The sequence below is a fragment of the Lynx rufus genome, unplaced genomic scaffold (genome assembly GCF_022079265.1).
Source record: "Lynx rufus isolate CCGP_SWC_20201006 ecotype Redwood Valley unplaced genomic scaffold, mLynRuf1.p SCAF_2, whole genome shotgun sequence".
Classification (NCBI taxonomy): Eukaryota; Metazoa; Chordata; class Mammalia; order Carnivora; family Felidae; genus Lynx; species Lynx rufus.
The window spans coordinates 86316605-86336947 of NW_025814834.1; the positions used below are offsets into that span (position 1 = coordinate 86316605).

At 38.8% G+C, this 20343-nt stretch overlaps 1 long non-coding RNA gene and 1 pseudogene across 1 annotated transcript; both read right to left on the reverse strand.

Annotated features, from left to right (window-relative positions):
• Positions 1-6599: 6599 nt before the first annotated feature.
• LOC124514217 (40S ribosomal protein S23-like) lies at positions 6600-10235 on the reverse strand (annotated as a pseudogene).
• Positions 10236-10925: 690 nt separating this feature from the next.
• LOC124515699 (uncharacterized) lies at positions 10926-14937 on the reverse strand. Its single transcript, XR_006962865.1, has 3 exons — positions 14804-14937; positions 13586-13745; positions 10926-11266 (listed from the first exon to the last, which is right to left on the reverse strand). It is a non-coding gene; the product is annotated as an uncharacterized LOC124515699 (long non-coding RNA).
• Between the last annotated feature and the right edge of the window lie 5406 nt (positions 14938-20343).

Genomic DNA, 20343 nt, shown 5'->3' on the forward strand with positions numbered 1-20343 from the left:
AGGAGGCAGGATATCCTGCCAAATATATTACAGCTGTGAGACCCACCTTGTGATTTAAGACACTGCAGAATCTGAAGAGCACAGAAGACATAGGTGTGTTTTCTGAGAAAGAAGCCTCACCCTTTGCTTCTTTTGCAAAAGAAAACACGCACGCGTGTGCGCCACGAGTTTAGGTGAGCGGCTCTCCAGTTGCATAAAAGAGAGCATATGAAAGCAACAAATGCAATTTAGCACACAAAGTCTTTCTTTACAAAACCAGTAGAGGAGCAGATTAAAGCACCTGGCAGTCTTGGCAAGCCGAAAGAAAAATCGAAGCTGTGACAAAACAAAACAGGTGTACAGGTATAAAACTTTTGCTTTCCAATAATGCCCCTCTCTTCACTGGAATGCTTTGACAGGTGCAGAAGTTCAAGTTACAGTAGGGAAATGGCAAATAAATACACAGCATTAGTGTCTGACGTGCTTGCTGAGCACCGGGGATGTTAATAACTGGCAAGGTACACTAATCTCTGATTGCAACATTTGGTTTACCTTAATCTGGAGGGACAGCTGTATTAAAGAGGGAATTATACTAATCAGTTCAAGGCCCTTGCATATAAAACTTCCCATTAGGCTTAAAGTACACCAGCTTATGCTCATTCTCTAGGAGCCTTACATCTGGTTCTGAATAAGGCAGCCTCTCATTTGCAAGGTACAAACTGAAAACAAGGGGGAGGGGGGCTGACAGTTGCTGGAGGATGGGTGATAGAAGAGTAAGCTACTAATTCTTTGAAATTTTTAACAGCACAAAACTAGCTTCTAGGCATCTTAATACTAAAAGGGGAAAAAAAAAAAAAAAGCATGTGTTATCAACCCTAGGCCATTTTTTCCTGTTACCGGAGGTGACCAACATAAAATAAAATTGATGATGTCAGTCAAAAACAGCTAAGCACAAAGCTTGGCTTTGTTATCTTAAGTCAGAAGGTATGATAGGCCATGCCATATGGCTCTAATCCGCCTCTATCTCCCATCACCTAACAGGAAACCTTCATGTAGCATGACCTTATTTGGCTGGTTCCAGGTTAGGGCTGCCCAAAGGGGATTTTTCTGTTTCTGCTATATCCAAAGGTTTATGTTGATTTTTTTCTGAGCCCTGCAAACTATAAATCCGACTGATTACTCTGCACTCTTTTGCTTGACTGAGCCTTTACAATCAGACATCCCCGTTAACAATAAGCTCCTAATGAATCAAACATCTATGGCATTAGTTTCACCTAGCTGCCTCTTTCCCATGCACTGTGCTGCTTTGTCAGACCTGGTTTGATGAGAAAAGCTAGTGACACTTGCTGCACCTATTGATAAACAATTCAGTAATGAGGGGCATAACAAAAATTACCTAAAACAACCTGATTAAAAATGACAGGCAAGGCTTACTCCCTTGCTCTACGGCGAAGGTAACTCCGGTTCTGCGTAGGGAAAATAATGAGGTAAAATAAAATTTCCTTCATAGCAAGGAGTTCACTTCTGAATGTGTGTTGATGAGGAGATTCAGTTTTTCCAGTGATGTTTTCCACTCTTTCAGGTTATATGATTACCAGTAACGTTAGGGACTCATCGAATTCGGGATGGTTGCCTTTCAACTTTCCGAGACGAATTCCCTGCTTTTTCTACTTAAACTTTCAGAATAATCAAACTTTCTTTCTTAAATGTGAGTTTAGTCATTGAGAAATTCAATAGTATAATGCTAATAATTAGGTAAGTATAGTGTGGGCACAAAAGAGAAATTCTAAGATACCAAAAAAAAAAAAAAGTTTTGGAACAAAGTAGGAGAAACTTCATGGACAAAATCATCTCCCTAAAAGGAATAATTTAACCTTACCATGGACATGGAAGCTCCTTTTATTGGGGTCACCCGGAGGACCTTTGCAACTTCGAAACAAGCTTATACCCAGAGGAGGCCAGGCTCTTGTGAAAGCTTGATTCAAAGACAGAAATGTGTGGGTTTTGCAATTGTGTGGCATCATGCTGGGAGGGTTTCCATCAGTGCACAGATGCACTTGAAAATCAAATATGGACATGGGGAATGTTTTTTGGAGATGGAAAATGAGTGCTGATGACATGTTTATACTTCGCAGATGGATCCAGTACAGAACCATTTTTTGTAAAGAAACAATACCCACCATTTGCTAAAAAAAAAATTTTTTTTGAGCAGCTACAAAATGGTGGCACAAAAAGTGAATATTCCCCTCATATATGCTCCACCTGTTTCTCGGTCTTACAACTGTCTTCCATCCTGACCGTAATCAATGACTGCTGTAGTCTTATTTTCTTTTCAAATGTTATCCAAAAGAATATGAAAAAAGAAACACAATACACAAAGGCATTTGGAAGAGCAAAATGATTTGAAATTAATTTGCCACATATGAAAAATTGGAAAATGACAAATGCTATTAAGTAACAAATGCTGAATTGAATCCTAAAAAATTCATTTTAATTGGCATATTTTCTCCCTAAATTTGATATCAAACCAATTTTTGAATGTTTTCTATCTAGAGTCTAGAATGTCTCCTCTATTCCTTCTTTTGGCCCCACCTTAGATCACTTAGGTATTTGTAACTCTGGAAATTACAATGCTTAGCATGGTGTTAATACTGTTTACTGCCTGGGTGGCTCAGTCAGTTGAGCATCTTACTGTTGGTTTCAGCTCAGGTCATGATCTCACTCACGGTTGGTGGGTGTGAGCCCCACATCTGGCTCTGCCCTGGCAGCACAGAGTCTGCTTGGGATTCTCTCTCTCTCTCTCTCTCTCTCTCTCTCTCTCTCTCTCTCTGCCCCTCCCCTGCTTGCACTGTCTCTTTCCCAAAATAAATAAATAAAACTTAAATTTTTTTTCTTTAAAGAAATACTATTTATTACCTTATTATTGGCACATTATAATGATGAGTAGTTCCTAGTGACAAATATCAACCATAATGACATGGAAAGGCACAATATGTATGGGATATGGGTTTGTAAGAAGAGAACCTAAAGCATTTAAGTGTTGAAAAACATTATTAGTAACATTGCAAACTTTGCTCGATAAAAGCTATCAGAATAGTCAAATCTTAACTTACTGAGACCATCAATAATATTGAAACTTGCCATCCCAAGTGTGAAATAGTGACAAAGTGACCCACCTCAAAGATACAGCAATTATACAACAATAAGGAAGCTATGGATCTGAAATATAAAAGTTAATAATTTTTTAAAACAGCAAATTCTGAACACATTTTCAGACTTGATGAATGAGTATGTGTTTCAAGTGTTTCAAATAATACGCGACACTAAATTTGTTTCTTACTTTTGGTCAGACAAATTAACTTTTCTTGATGTTTTACCTTTCTTGCCATCTGTCTTCCTAACCTACTGAATTTCACAGCTAGCCTTTAATCCATCATATTTTTTATTCTAAGTATCAGTCCGAGATTAAGAATTAGAAATAGACTCTGAGTCACAGCAAACGGTCATACAGCCTGAGACTAGATAACAAAATCTTGAGAATCTACATAAGTCGACATGTTCTTTCGACCCTGTAGTTTCTGGCAGTGTACCAAACATAAATCGACAGTTCTACGTTCTATGATTCTGCCCCTTGTTATCATCCTGAAACTAACAAAAGCCTGTGTACCCTTCTCTAAATGAAGCAAGCCTTCATCTTTATTGCTGGATTTTTGACACATGTGAACAAGGCCAAAACATTTATAAATTCTTAATTATTTCTTGCCTATCCGTAAAAAAACAAGTTTTAATCATAAACTTAAGGTAGTCTTAGAGTTCCACAGAAAATGTTAGTACTCATCCCAAATAAAACTTGTTAAACTTTGAAATGGTCAAGAAAAATGAAAGTATATCTTTCCAGTTAGAGTATATATGAGGTCATTGTGTTCCTAATCAACTTTCGGCAAATGCATAGAACAGAGAGCTCAGAAAAAATAAGAGATCATTTGTTTCTATTTCTTTATTTAAGATATTAGGGAAAGGAGATGTGAGAAGTAATAAAACTAATCTAGTTCACATAACTAGATTGCTGGGAAATCAGATTTCCTGAGGCCTGCTTTATTCTACTAAACCATTCTGTTTGCAAATCTTGTAATATTTAGTTAGAATGAACTAATGTTATTGGTCACCTATTCTCTAAGTACTATATTAAGTATATTATAAAATAATACGGTGTTCAGATATCATCACACTTAGAGAATAATTGTATAACAATATAAAAATTAATAAGCTACATTCTATCAGTGCCTAAATTGTTGCCTAGATGTACAGTCAGCACCTCACTAAGATAACTATACTACTGGTCTATAAGTTAATTATGGGATAATATAATCCCTTGTCCCTGGTGACAAGCAGAAGTTATGTAAGGGTGCTGTTAACCAAAGAACAGCTAAATACAGGGCCCCTGTATGTTGGTCTGGCCTCTAGACCAGAGAGATCCAGGGACAAAACACTCTGTAATCCTAACCAAGCTGCTCATCATTCGTCTAAGGAAGAACTAGTGAGCTTTTCTACATCAAAGTCAAACCTGACTTGCATGGTAGTCAAAAGGTCAGCTTTTTAAAACTTGAAGTTCATTACAGTCCACTGTTTTCTTCTTGATATCTGCTACACAGAAAGAACAGCCAATATTCCAAAGTAAAGTCATCTCTACTTAAGAAAGTGGAAGCAATCTTCCTGAGTCCTAGCGTTTACAGGTAGGACAGCCTGGCTATTCTACAAGCATCTTGGCCTACTTCCCAAAGTGCTCATTGGTGTCTGGGTGTCTGAATAGTAGCTGGTGGATTTCCATGGCTTGTCACCACTATCCCTAACTTCCGGTAGTAGTCCCAACTCTGCCAGCAGTTATATGTAACGTATGTGTGAGAAGAAAATATGCTTCTTTTTGCTGGGAAAGGGTTTGGGTTCATCAGACCTTTAAACCCCAAGGATGAAAAAGAGTTCTGAATCAAATAACGTGGAGGCATTGGTACAGAGAAAACTTTTCCATCAGTAAAAGTTAAAATTCACAGATGTCTTCCTAATAACGATACTGAATAGCTTACTTCACATATGTATCATCCATCGTATTTATCCAACACCTTTAAGTGGGTTGGGTGCTATTAACCAAAGATCAACTTAAACACAGGGAGACTGAATGTCAGATACGGTTTTAGGCATTTTGAGACAAGATGCCCTGGACTGTCCTAAATTTGGTCTAGAGATATTCTGGATGGAGTCTGTTCCCACGGTTAGCATTAGTTATGTAAAGGTGTATATGAGTCTAATTTTTCGAACTGGGTCGGTTGTGTAGTTCATGTTTATTCACATATTATCTGCACTGATTCATATATCCTAATCTTAATTAGCATTTAGACATAGTAACTGGTATATAACTAAACATATAATAATCATATTCTTTTATGTTACTTACATTTTAAGTTATCCATTAAAATTCAGCCAGTCAAAATAATCTGTAGGCAAGGAGAAGTTTGGTTCTCATGTACGAGGAACTTAAAAAAAATATCCTTTGGGGGCTCCTGGCTGGCTCTGAAAGTAGAGCATGCGACACGTGATCTCAGGGTCATGAGTTCAAGCCCCACCTTGCACCTAGAGCTTACTTTAAAAAAAAAATCCTTCGAGTAGAATTTTAGACATTATACCCATACTGAGAGGTTCCTTTAGTTTCTATGGAATCTGTGTGAAAGTAGTTTCATCCAGTATGTTGAGTGCCAGAATACTAGACTCCTCTTTTATCGTCTGCCATCCAATAGACAAAACCGACTTTTTCTTGTTACATAGTTTCCGTTAGTAACCATGGAATGATCCAGTACATCTGATATTATTTTCTTGGTGTAGGTAATGCTGCCAGTGATGATGGCCCTGAGATTGTGGTACTTTCTGCTTTCACACTTGAGGGCCTACCGGTACTATAGTTGCCACAAGAAACTAACTAACCAACAAGCACAAATAGAAATTGCACATACACATCTCTTTTATTGTTCTAAACAACCTCATGAAGTCTTTAGAAACTGTCACATAGTTGCATCCTGTCACAGAATGTGATGTTCTACCACTAAAAAGTTGGGAAGATTTGTATGGGTAAACCCCCACCTCTACATCAATGGATGCAATGGGATAAAGATGATAGGTTGATCCCAACATGTAGTCAGTTCATAAGGAGGTCAAAATTATAATAGTTATGAAATATGTTAACTTTGAGAAGATTGAGACAGTCAGACAGAGGAACCATTTCCCCCAAGCTAAGTTGTAAAGAAGGGCTACTAACCCTTTCATTCTTTTCTAAGTGGAGAACAGATCTTCTCCAGGCTGTTCTGAGTAGCCTCTCCCTGTCTCCACAGAGGCTTCACTTGACCTTTGCAATCTAGCACACCCAGACCTTTCTAATCATGTGCATATTGTAACATCAGATGAAATCTTTCCCTTTCCCTTTGCCTCCAATAGTCTTAAATTACCTGAAGTCACCATATTTCATTGAGAACCATGTTATTACATTATTCTAGACACTGTCTTAAATTATATGACACTGTTGGAACTTTTACTTTTTTCAGGTAACAAATCTTAAAAGATGCTAAAGTCCATTGTTTAGTAAAGCAGATGACTAAAAATTGGAGCTGTCTGAAGTCACTTTAAACTATATCCTATAATACTACAATTCATTCATTCAGTGTATACTCATCAAGTCCTGCCATGTGTAAGGCACTGTGAGCTGGAAAAGATAGAAAGTAGTGGAGCTCCAGGTCTCATGAAGAAACCAATACTCCAAATTATTGTTCAGTCATAAGTTGATAAAGGAGGCTTTTTTGCTTTCTGTTGGCATATGAATATGTATTACTGCCATATTTCATGAACCAAATTTAAGATCTTGGTCTTTCCTTCTTGTTTCATATACAGCCAAAAGAGAGAGATTGACTATTTGAACAACCTTACAGGTGCCTTGGTGGCTCAGATGGTTGAGTGTCTGACTCTTCATTTCGGGACAAGTCATGATCCCAGGGTCATGAGATTGAGCCTCACGTAGGGTTCCACGCTGACCATGAAGTCTGCTGAAGATTCACTCCCTCTCTTCCTCTGTTCCTCTGCCTCTCTTGTGCTCTATTTCTCAAATGAATGAGTGAATGAATGAATGAATGAATGAAACAACCTTCAGGCAGACTCCAGGAATGTCACCAACACCATGACCTTTGTGACCAAATCTAGCAACCAGAACTTCACTATTTTCCTCAATAAAACTCCAGCGACCATCATTCAAGAAAAGGACTGTGATTTTTTTTTCCTGTTCTTGATCAGCTGGACCCCGACACACTTTCTAATGGCAGAATTTGACTGTGTGGCTTCAACCCCTAGTTTTTCCAGTACAATTTTCTAATATAATTCTCTTTGCACGGGAAGTACCCCCAAAAGGTTTTCGCCTTCAGGGCTGTGCCCAAATGAGCTTTCTTGTGCCATTCACCATGCCACTTCTAATCTCACCGGTGGTGACACAGCTTCCCAGAAGTATGAAGACCACTACCCTTTCCCACCTTGCTGGCACCACAGGCCTGAGCAAAAGAGCAGAAGCTTTTTTAAAAATAATTTGCCTTATTTGGTACAAGCCAATTCTTGTCCCTCCCTCCTATCCAGTCATCTCTTTAGCTGCTCTTATTAGTATTTGGCAAGGAAATTTTAATTTCTAAGAGTGTTATATGGTGAGCTCTATAGGACAATGATTTAAAAAATGGGCTTTGGAGGAAGATAGGTCAGAACTTAATGCTTATTCTACCACCCATTAGCTTTGTGGTCTTGAAAGAAATCTCTCGGGGCAGCCGGGTGGCTCAGTCGGTTGTGTGTCCAACTTCGGCTCAGGTCACAGTCTCATGGATTGTGAGTTCGAGCCCCACGTTCATGAGTTCGAGCCTGCTTTGGATTCTGTGTCTCCTTCTCTCTCTGCCCCTCCCCTGCCTGTGCTCTCTCTCTCTCTCTCTCAAAAATAAACATTAAAAAAAAGAAAGAAAGAAACCTCTTAGTCTTTCTGAGCCTCAGTTTCTTCATGTGTGAAATAGAAATACTGATTCTTTCTTGGTGATGTGCTAAGGACTAAATGAAACAATATTCATGGGTCCCTTAGCGTATGCCCTCACATGGGGTATGTGTTCAATTAAAAGTGACTTTAATTGTAATGGACCTTGGGTGAGGTGAATATGCATGATGTGATTGCAATATGACTCTATTTTAATAGAAGGGACAGTGGCAGAACTGTCTTCCTCTAATAATAAGAAAAGGAAACCTTAATGGAACTAAGGAAGCAAAGTATCTAGACCCAGAGCAAGGAGAGGGCCATGGTGCTGGGAAGGAGGTAGCCATCAGGGGTGTCTGAGCTGGGGTTGCCCTGAAACAGAGCCTGTGACAAGGAATTCGAGAGCATGGAGAGAATAAAGTAGGGTTGGTGGAAAATCCAAACAACGTACCATAAGGGAACCTAAGATTCCTGCTGTTGGAGAAAGCACCTCTGAGGACCATGCCGAGTGCTTCTCAGAACTGCCTTGTCTGAAAGGTAGGTGGCTGAAACATTGATCCCCAGGCTCCTGTCTCCCCCCCAGTTTGGGCTGCCCTTGAGGGTGTTAACTCTCCCACGCATTTCCATGCTAAACTTGAAGAAGCATTGAGCAGGCTTCTGCAGTTCTGGAAGAGACTCTGAGGCAGAAGTTAGGAAGACTCCAACAATGTTCTGGAGGACTGTACTTAGGAGGAAATATCCACCGAAGCTACAACTGAAATCAAAGAGGGCTTAGAGGATGAGAGACAGGACTGCAAACTTTTCTGCACAAATAGTCTTTCTTTAAAAAAAAAAAAAACACTTTATTTATTTATTTTGAGAAAGAGAGAGAGTGTGAGCTACAGAGGGGCAGAGAGAGAGAGAGAGAGAGAGAGAGACCCAAGCAGGCTCCACGCTGTCAGTGCAGAGCCCAACATGGGGCTCGATGTCACAAACCATGAGACCATGACCTGAGCCAAAATCAAGAGTCAGACACTTAACTGACCAAGCCACCCAGGCGCCCCACAAATAGTCTTACTGACAGACCATGAAAAGCATCAAGACAGTGAAAAATTATTACAGACTGAATGTCTGCATCCCCCCAAAATCCATTTGTTGAAATCCTGACCTTTAATGTGATGGTATGGGGAGGTGGGACCTCTGGAACATGACAGTAAGGTCATGAGGGTGGAGTGTCTGCAGTGAGATTAGTGCCCTTATCAGGGACTAAAGAGATCAGAGTTCCTGCCCTTCACTGTCTGAGGCCACACAGAGATGGACACCTGCAAATGTGGAAGAGGGCTCTCCTTATGGCCTGGCGTGTCCACACTCTGACCTGAAACTTCCAGCCTCCAGAACTGTGAGAAATAAATGTCTATTGTTTATAAACCACACAGTCTATGATACTTTGTTATAACAGCTCAAACTGTGACAGAATTGAATGCTGGGTTCAAAGAGAAAGCAGATATATGATTTTCTCTCAGTTCTAGCTTAGCTTCTTTCCTATTTTGTTTTAAAAGTTTACATATTTAGGGGCGCCTGGGTGGCTCAGTCGGTTAAGCATCCGACTTCGGCTCAGGTCACGATCTCGTGGTTTGTGGGTTGAAGCCCAGCGTCGGGCTCTGTGCTGACAGCTCATAGCCTGGAGCCTGCTTCCAATACTGTGCCTCCCTCTCTCTCTGCCCCTCCCCTGCTTGTCTCTCTCCCTCTCAAGAATAAATAAACATTAAAATTTAAGTTTATATATTTTTTTTGACAGAGAGAGAGGGAGGGAGGGACAACCCAAGCAGGCTCCAGCACAGAGCCCGATGATGGGCTCCATCTCATGAACCCTGAGATCATGACCTGAGCCAAAACCAAGAGTTGGATGCTTAACTGACTGCGCCACCCAGGCACCCCTAGCTTAGCTTCTTCCATGGCAACCAGAATATAGCAAATCAAGTTAAATACAATAAAATAACAGTTCAAGGATACAGAATCCTTCCTTTCCCAGAAGATGCTACTAGGATCAGAGTCACAGGAATTCCAAACTTGGTTACCTATGTAGTCATACTATTGCCACAAAAGGAAAGATGTGGCTGCTCAAAGATAAGATATTCTCACTGCATCATCCATTCTCTAGCCCCGTAACCAGGAAACACTCCAGTCAAAGCCTGACCAATGTGGCTAAGCCAGACTCCTCAGCCACGTCCTCTGAAGTCTCCATTGTATTAGTCAGGCAGAAATTACTATATACTTGAAATGACGAGTCACAGCTTGTGCAGGGAATGTGATGGAGAAAATTAAACTCAGCATTAATGAGTTAAAAAGCCTTTTGGTTTCTGTTTGAAAGGGGCAAGCTCGTTGGCCTATCTAATCTGACAGTGAAAGGTAAAATGATTTATAAGTGACAATTTATAATTTATAAATAATTAGATTGTCCATTCAATGCATGGTTGCAATGTCTATCCAATCAGAGTGCCACCTAGGGCTCCCTGATAAAATGGGAACATTGCATGGGACACAACTCATCTGAAAAAATATTCATTATTTATCAGAAATTCAAATTTAACTAGGAATTCTTTATTTTTATTTGCTCTATCTGGCAACTCTATTGCTTCGTCCAAACAAGTACAAAGAAAGAGCTACTCATTAAAACAAGACTGTAAATGTTCTGGAATGTTGTGCTAAAGGTTCTTGGACTCCTCAGTAGTAGCAACATTTCAATAAATTGACATGTGAATTAACTCTAACGATTTGCATATTGTTTCCTTGGGCACATTTCTAAAAACTTTTCAAAGCTTTCAATAATTTATTTTGTCACAACCTGGCAATCTGTATATTGAAAAAACACTGTGATAGTAACAGGAAAAGTCTTTTCAAATAATTCCAAATGAGCTTTCCAAAGACTCCCGCCTACTTGTTAAGACTCAAAGATGCGTACTTTAAAATGTTTTCACAGGATTCACCTTATAAATAAAATCTAAGTCAACTTCCAAGTCCCAGAACAGCTCTGCAGAGAAGAGAAACATCCCAAAACCACATGCAGAGTCACGTCATTTTAGTTGCAAGATTCTTGTTCCAGCTCACCTTCCAAAACAATTTCAGTCAAGTAGAAATATTCTGACAATCCCCGCTCTTAGAATGGCAAATGATCCCTGCCTTTTCATTCATTCACTCATTACCTCTCCAAAAAGAGAATGTGCAGCTACCAGAATTTCATACAATTAGTGCTCCAAGAGCGTTTTAAATGCAAACCTATAAGAGGAAAGTAAAAACAAATCAAAGTTAATTGTGACTGGCTGGAACAAAATGCTTAAATCGATACAAGGACGGCTCATCTGCTCATCATTTACCCATTACCTGGGAGACGAACACCTCCTGCTGTGCCTGATTTTTGATACAGATTTACCATTGCCTGCATTCCGCAGACACAGGCAAAGGAAGCCCAAACCTTCCCTGACTCCCTCTCTCATTATCCTCTTTGCACTTACTAACCTATTCATTCTTAGTTTTTCCTTGCTTGTGTGTTCTTCTTTGCAAGGGGGGCATGCACACAAGGAAAAGTAGAGTTAAAACAACTGGATAAGAAGTTCAGGGACTTCCAGTAAAGCAGTCAGAGGAGGCGCCAGTGTCTGTGTATGAATTACTGACTTCTCTCAATCAGTTCCACACTGACTTTTGTGATTTTCAGAAACCTCCGCAAGTAGAACGCCAGTCCTTTTGTAAGGCATCCCTTAGGGGGAAAAATTCTTGTTAAGGTCTCAGACCTAAATGAAGAGAAATGAAGCCCTCTTATTTGGAGACGTGAGTGTCTTTAATGGCAGGATAGCCTTAAAACCGGACATGAGTGTCCAGATGAAGGACGTGAAGCCAACATCAGTAGGCTGTTGGAAAGTTTGGCTTTTGAAGGCCATGTGTGCCGTTAGCTCTCAGCAATAAAGCCTGATGTTTCAGGAGAAAGACAAACTCATTTCTAATCGGCTGCCTTTCTTCAAATGCCCTTCACCGTAGCTAAGTATCCAAAAAATGGAATATAAAATGTATCTGCCATTGAAAGTTAATGTGTATCTCTGAATTAAATACACACACCAAATTTGAGAAAGTCTGCACAGGATGGTTGGGTTGATATATTAACTTCTTTTTAATTTTTTTTTTTAGAAATTCTTTTTTTTTTAATTTTTAGAGAGAGAGAGAGAGAGCAGAAGCAGGGCAGGGGAGAGAGGGAGAGAGAGAGAGAGAGAGACGGAGAATCTCAAGGTTTCACTCTTAGTGCAGACCCCAATGTGGGACTTGATCCCATGACCCTGGGATCATGACCTGATCATGACCCTGGATCAAGAGACGCTCAACGGAGCCACCCAGACGCCCGAGCACATTAACTTCTTTTTTAGATAACTTTCCAAATGAAACTTTTGCAATTACATGTGACCATTAATTACTATTACTATTATTCTTATTAATGATTTCCAGGGAAGGGGGAAGACTCAAAAAATTTTTTTTTTTATAAAATTTTTTTTTTCAACGTTTATTTATTTTTGGGACAGAGAGAGACAGAGCATGAACGGGGGAGGGGCAGAGAGAGAGGGAGACACAGAATCCGAAACAGGCTCCAGGCTCTGAGCCATCAGCCCAGAGCCTGACGCGGGGCTCGAACTCACGGACCGCGAGATCGTGACCTGGCTGAAGTCGGACGCTTAACCGACTGCGCCACCCAGGCGCCCCTTAAAAATTTTTGAAATAACTAATTTTTCTTATTTGACAATTAAATGGGTGATGTGTAATTGCTATCATCATATTTAGTGGCAATTATACTCTTTTCACTTTGTAGCTATTTCTTTTTTTACTTGTGCATATGGATTACCTAACAGAAGAGTGTAGAGATGACCACATAAATAGCAAATGACGAGTGAAAGTACATTGTATCTTCAGCCAAGTACACCCAAATAGGCTAACTATGTGATGGTTAGAAATGCAGTTCCCACATTAAAATTGGAGTATAAATAAAACTGGGAAAATCTAGGAGCACACTGATACAGCAGGGGGAAAATAGAGTGTAAAGGATTGACTGGAGGAAAATCGTGGTGCTGTACAAAGGGGTGAGAGTCAGATACAACCGATAGCCAGCATGAGCCTTTCAATTCACTGTTGGCCTGTGTTCCACCTACCACTTCCTCAATGTATCCTTTATGTTATTTTTTTAGGAAAGGACATTCATGACCAATAACAATGTTATAATGATCATAAGTATAGGATTTAAGATACGTTTTTTAAAAACACCTTTAACCAACAATAAAAGCCCCCAAAAGCCATGGGGGTAGTTACCTAGCTCAAGGTTTTATTTAGTGATGGTTCCACTTTTTCACTCACTGCCTGCAAATCAGCATTTTTAGTGGACAAAGGGCTCAGCAGCGGCCTTATGATTGCTTCTTTTCAAATGGTAATGGCTATCCTAACTCCTCTGCCAGGTTTTTCTTACCAGAGCACAAATTGCAGTTTACAAGGCTCTGAGGGGAAAAAAAAAATCTTAGCTGAATATCTTTTTTTTTTTATTCGACAAACTGACATGTAAATTACCCTTTAAGTGCTCCACTCTAGGGCTCTGATCATCTCCTAATTGTCACAGTCAATTGTAGCCAACAGTCTCTTCAATCCCAAGCGCTTTGACAACAAGCACAAGGATCAAAGCAGAATCAGCTCCCTTCAATATCCTTCTGTTTAGGATGCTACAAAACGCCTGAAAAAGAAAGGTGTAAGGGCATTGCTGTAGAGGAAACTGAGAGTAGCAAGTATTACAATAGTCGTTTTCTCCATCTCTAAAATTATGCTGTATAAGCTGCCGTGATCTTTAATCACATGTGCAGAACAAATACATAAACCTCCCGGGCAATTAATATGCTCTTAAGATTATACTAATATGCGAGCTTTACAAACAACACCGTCTCGATGGCTTAGGAAAACTCTGATACAGTGAGGGGATAGCAATCATTTCCTAGCAGCTTGAGCATCAGAAACTGTTATCAAACATATTCTGTATTTCAACATAAATTCCAAAGCATAGTTTTTCTAAGTTTGGTGTCAGGACTCCCTGCTCCCCATTGAAAATTCTTCAGGGTTGTTTTTTTTTTTTTTTAAATTAACCTAGAAATGTCCAACTGCAAATGTGCCCCCAAATACATTTTTTTAAATGTGGCACAAAAACTCATTTCAGAAGATGCTGTTTTCCTTACTAGGGGTGACTCTTGTCTTACTGCTTTACTGGCAAGAAACTAATTAAAAGTCATTACATGATCTGCAAACGCGATTCCTAAATAAGATGCACTTACCAGGACTACTACTTCACAAACTATGACAATTCTTTCCAACTAAACTGGTTATTATACATCACTAACTTTTTTAAAAAGATTACAAATGCTGTTCTCACAAGAAAATTTTCACCCTCTCAAATATAATGATATAAATAATTTGGGGGAAAGAGAAACTCTGTGTAATAAATCTGTATCAAATAGCCGCTTTAAAAATAATCTGAATACTGTCAGAGAAAAAGGACAGGTGGAAAGAAATCAAAGGTGCATGTGACAGCACCTATCCAAGCACCTCCACAGCTTGTCTCCTTGTGCCCAGGTATTGCACACAAGCAGTGGGTAAGGTCACAAATTGATTGACAGCCTTCCCACTCTCAAGAAAAAAAACTGAAAAAAAAAAAAAAGAGGCAGCGAACACCGCCGGGTTCCTTTCTCAGCAAGTTTGCTCAAATCCCCCTGTAGGGGTTTCCCGGTCTCCCCTCCATTTCACCTTGAATTCTCAGGTTTGATTGAAGAGCTTCACAGAAGGGTCTATTACAGATTGAGGAATGATCCATTTCACATCTGAAGCTCCAAAGAGCTACTTGTGAGGAGTCTCTGAGTGCATTTATCTCACATGTGAAGCTTTCTGCAAAATCAATATGGGTATTTTTCAGTTTGACAAGTCAACGTGAAATATCACATAATAATAGAAAAACAGAGTTGTACATTTAAACACACCCGATACAGATATCTATGACAAAGCTTATAGTTATTACTCATGGATATCCTCGAGTATGCCTCATCTAAATTCACCCTGAGAACTAGGCTAAAGCACGTAGAAAGAGAAACTGACTGACTACCATGTTTTTGGCTCCTTTGCCCAGATGAATCCAGGTTCTGTGGTGAGAGGAGAGAATGGACAGGAATCATGACCTCCACTACCAACTTGGAAGTGACATGGGAAGTGGGGAGAAAACGACCAGAGGTGAAAAAGAAGAAGAAAACAGAACAAGTGAGAAAAAGCAAAGAACTTCACACCTAATTAATTGGCAATAACTGGGCAAAACATTCACTCAAAGAACAGTAACCTTGTCTTCTCAAACCCCCCACCACCACCATGGTAGCAAACACCAGCAGAGTAACTGACATATATGTGTTGGGGTCTGACAATCTTCGGGTGAACTCTGGGTCTATTCTCTTTTCTGCATTAGCTTGAGGAATATGATTTAACTTCTCTAAACCTCTGAGTTTCTCTGCTGGTTATTTTTATCTTAAAATGGGATTAATCAGAAGATTTACCTTACAAGGTTTTGTGAGGACTGAACAAGATGATGCATATAGCACCTGGCACATGGAAAACATTTAATTATTTGTAAATATTGATGAAATTATTATCATTTCCTTATACCTATCCACAAGGTCTCTAGGGTTCTAATCTGGTGCCATTTGTAGTGTTCCCTGGACCCTTTCCACACTGTTTAATGTCCCCAAGGGATATATGACCATTTGGGTGAAAGAGTGTCCTCACTGTATTAACTCTGTGTAGGTCCTAATAGAGGAGTGTAGCCATGCACATGTACTTGCCTTAAAAATGGTCTTCATCCAACCAGGAAGCCTGTTTCTAGCAACTGTGAGAGAGAGAGAGAAAATCAAATGGGACTTTGAGAAAGGAAAAAGCCCAGGCCTACAGACCACATCAGCTGATCACTTAAAGCAAGAAACGAGGTAGGAGATGTAACATATAGTTTTATTTCATATACCAAAATATTTAGTCTTTTTTTTAAGTTTATTTATTTTGAGAGAGACAGAGAGAGAGAGAGAGAGAGAGGGAGGGAGAGCACAAGTGTGGGAAAGGGATAGAGAGAGGGAGAAAGAGAACCCCAAGCAAGTTCCACACTGTCTATGTGATGCAGGGCTCAGTCTCGCAAACTGTGACCTGAGCCAAAATCAAGAGTCAAACACATAACTGACCGAACCCCCCAGGTGCCCTGCCAGTATGTTATAATTAATAGTGGGGTTATGTCTATACCTTCAACGATAGGAAGAACCTTAAAAAAAATCTCAACAGCATATTGGCAACCAAGATCTGGTTAAGTGACTCACTATAAACACTTATTCCTCTCTATCACATTTTCCTGTAGCTTATTACTACCTAAGTAGTATTAACATCATTTATATTTGATGATCTATGCTTGGATCTGTAGACTGCTTGAAGCATACTTATAATTTTAGGTTAACTCTCCCCACTACACAGAATAAGGCCAGAGTAGGCAAAACATGTGAGTTCAGAAATGTGAAAATTCATGTTAATATAGAAATAAGAAAAGTATCACTATAAAATTCCATTGAAGTTTAAAAACTCTTATCCTGCATTTCAAAGTCAAATAACTAAATACAAATGACTTTGTATTTAATTAATTCAACCAATATGTATCAAGAGCTTAATATATGTAATACTGTTCATTTTTTAGCTACCCTACTGTTCTCCTCCATTATTAAAATTAAGCTATAGCTTTCATTCCAAAACCAAATTAAAATATTTTATTAAATGCTGATATAGAATTACAAGAACAAATTGAAACAATTTCCTACTTAAAAAGGGTCGTTTCCTTAAAAATTTTAATTTATTTGTTTTGGACTCAAAATACATTTTTAGCAAGGAAACAAGTTTATAAATGATAATTAAGTTCCCAGATTGACACATAAAAACCTGTTTAATGTAAAATGTACCTGAAACACACTAGAACCAAGTTTTAAACAACTTTGAGCCATGAGATCTATAAATTTAATCCTTTAGAGGCTTAAGGAGCGTCATCAAACATTGAGTTCCCAAAATCTGGGACGTATCAGGCAAGATACCTTAGGTAAGAATAGAGCATCCATGAGTTTGGGTGACCGCTATTCTCAGGATCACACCAATGCCATCATCACCATCATTATCATCATCATCATCATCATCATCATCATCATCAATATCATTAACTTCCCATATTGTGCCCATCATTTTAGAGCATGGAGGCTATGAAGATGATGCTAGTAGGTAGCCAATAAGATGACATCTCATCACTATGGAGAATTGCAGCAGGGTGTTGGGGCCTCACTCTCTCTGGCACTTAAACCTACCTCTTCCATCATATTCGTTTCCCAACCCGGACTTTGAGTATTTAAAAATTGCTTTCAGTCAAGCAAATTAGAGCTCTAATATATCACTACCCACATTCCAACATTTCCTCCTTCTAGATTTTGCCTTATACTGTGGCCACATCAGACTCCTTAAGCATAGCTTTGAAAAGTCCAGGAAAGGGGGGCTACCTCAGGACCTATTAACATATTCCTTCGCATGCTGGTAGTACCTCCACAAAACCACAATATTCAAATGAATATTTGCCTTTCTAAAAATCTCAACAGAAAATAATTTTGCAACTTCTCAATTATTTTTATATTTCAAAAGTTACCCTCCTTCATTATCGAGGTTTTCTGCCTTATTCCAGTTTTGGTTTTGATTTTGATTTTCAACTTTACTACTCAAAATCATGAGTGATGGGGTGCCTGGATGAGTGATGGGACTCCGCTGGTTAAGTGTCCAACTCTTGATTTCAGCTCAGGTCATGATCTCAGGGTTATGAGACCTAGCCCCACATTGGGCTCTGCAGTGAACAACGTGCCAGTGCAGAACCTGCTTAGGATTTTCTCTCTCTTCCTCTCTTCCTCTCTCTCTGCCTCTCTCTCTCTCAAAAATAAACTTTAAAAAAATTATGTGTGATGCCTGCTTTTCAAGTACTTCATATGTGCCATTAAGTAGTATCCTATAGTTCAACTAATAAAAATGCTAACTATGAACCTTTGTTTCCTACTTTCAAGTAAGAGCACAGTGCCCTACAGTTTGCATCCACCTGAATGACCTCTGGCCTCATCAAACTATAATCACAAAACATATACATACTTCACTTAGAAACTGAATGGAGCAGGAGCTTGGGGGAGGAGAAAATGGGGAGTTCTTGTTTAATGAGTGTAGAGTTTCAGTTTTGCAAGATGAGAAAGTTCTGGAGTTCTATTGCATAACAATGTGAATCTACTTACCACTGCAGAACTGCAGTTAACTCAAAATGGTTAAGATGGCAAATCTCATGTTATTTTTTTACCACAGTTAAAAAAATGTTTAAATAAAATAATGTAGTAAAACTGCTTGAAAAAAAACTAGTGCATTAATTCAATAATAAACGAACGATTACAGAACATCTTTTAAAAACTGAATTAAGGATACCCTTATTTTTAGGTGTTAGGCAGCCAAGATCTTGGATTTTAGTCCTAATTTCTTTTCTATGAATATACTGACTGCAAGATTATCTATAAAGTTTTCAAATCCAAATGGACTTACATATGACATGATATAAGAGAAACTGCACATGAAAATGCATGTCAAAACTAAATAAATCAATGAAATTTGGATTATAGAATTTCACTTCTCTTCTGAAAGATTCAAAGAGTGAAACACAAGAAAACCACCACTCCCAGGTGCTGTGTTCTGTTACTACACATTGTTACCATTTGAAATCTCAAATTTTAACTGAATTCAGTGAATTTCAGTGGACCAAGCAAAAGCTGAAGTCCATTCAGACAAAAATACTCGAACCTAAACCAGACTAATTTTTAGTGGTTTCTCTGTTTTTGTAACAATAATTTCACAATATCTTAACACTCACTTTCTCCTGGGTTTTTTGTTTGTTTGTTTGTTTGTTTTACATTTTACTCTGGTTAATTTTTTACCATTATTTATTTATTTACTTTATTATTTTTTCAGAGACAGAGAGAGAGCAGGGAAGAAGGGCAGAGAGAGAGAGAGAGAGAGAAAGAGAGAAAATCCCAAGCAGGTTCCACACTTAGTGCAGAGCCCAATGAGATGCTCAATCCCACAACCCTGGGATCATGACCTGGGCTGAAATCAAGAGTTGGATGCTTAACTGACTTAGCGACCCAGGTACCCATTTCTTTTTAATCATCTTTTAAAAAATTATATGATAAAATAAAGACTTTTTAGGATTCAGGGTCATAATGCTTTCTCTTTGAACAGGGTGAGCAAATTTATATTCATCCCACAGAAAGGCAGGAGACAGAAACTTCACAATAAGTAGGCAAAAGGAATTACAGAGTAATGAAGGAAGTTAATAGAAACTAGTGTCTTTAATTTATAATCCCACCTCCATGTAAAAAGAATGAAATCAATCAAAAGCAAAGGTAGATGGCTACCTTTTGAAAGTAACTTCCCAGGAATAAATGGTAGGAAGAAAGTTAATGGGCATGATGCACTGACTCAAAAATTTATTAGAATTTTTTTCTCTGCTATGTACTCTTCTCCAATCATTTGATCATCTAATGGTTTGTTGTTAACATTCATTCTTATAGTCTGTACAGTTTATTAGATTAGGGCAGAACCTTAAAGCCCACTGTGAATTTGCAGTTTATAACAACACTAATAGTTTTAATAATAATAGTTTTAATAATAATATAATAACTAATATCTCAGCATTTACATTATCTCCTTGGAACAACTATATGAGGTGTCACTATCCCTCTAAGATATGAGGAAACTGAGGCTTTGAGAGATTAAATAACTTGGCTGAAACCACACACTAAAAAAAGGCTGTGCCCTTAACCACAAAGCTATCCCTGCATCTTGATGAATTGCTACGAGTGTGAATTTCAGTGTAGATTCTTCATCTGCATCATCCATTATAAACCCTTATTTATCTTCTTGATAAGTGAGCTTCCTCCTGCTTTGGGGGTCTCCTATTGCCCAATAGTTCCTGAATAGAAACCATGTCTTGGACACAGACAATTGTTCTGATTGACTCCACAACTGAACCAAATGTGGTCAATGGTGAACAAGGTCATTGACCAGCAGCAGCAGCTCCCTTTGTCCCACAGCTACCACTCCAAGTATTCACCAAGCAGCCCGTTATAAACCATTCACTACAGAGAACAGCATCCATAATGGCAAGTCTTTTGAAATCCACTTGAATTCAGGACTATAATCACTAGCAATTCAGG